Below are 289 nucleotides of genomic sequence, written 5' to 3'. Positions count from 1 at the left end.
CATGGCCTCTCTATGGCTCGCCTCAATGGCCGATCCAAGCAAGTTAAGGCCCTATAAAACCGATTGACACGTTATAGGCAAAAATAAAGAAAATAAAAAAAATAACGATCGTCAAAATTCTTAAAGCTTATACCCAGTTGATGATACGAGATCCTTCCGCGACGACTTTCGGCCTCACCGACTCGTTCGAGGCCGGAGGAGCATCGAAGCCCGACGGAAGACCAGCGAAGAAATCATCGATGTCCGGAATAGGGACCTCGCTCGTACCGCTTCCATCGCCGAAAGCAAG

This window comes from Brassica oleracea, chromosome C6, assembly GCF_000695525.1.
Source record: "Brassica oleracea var. oleracea cultivar TO1000 chromosome C6, BOL, whole genome shotgun sequence".
Lineage (NCBI taxonomy): Eukaryota > Viridiplantae > Streptophyta > Magnoliopsida > Brassicales > Brassicaceae > Brassica > Brassica oleracea.
Note: the sequence above shows the minus strand (reverse complement) of the source record.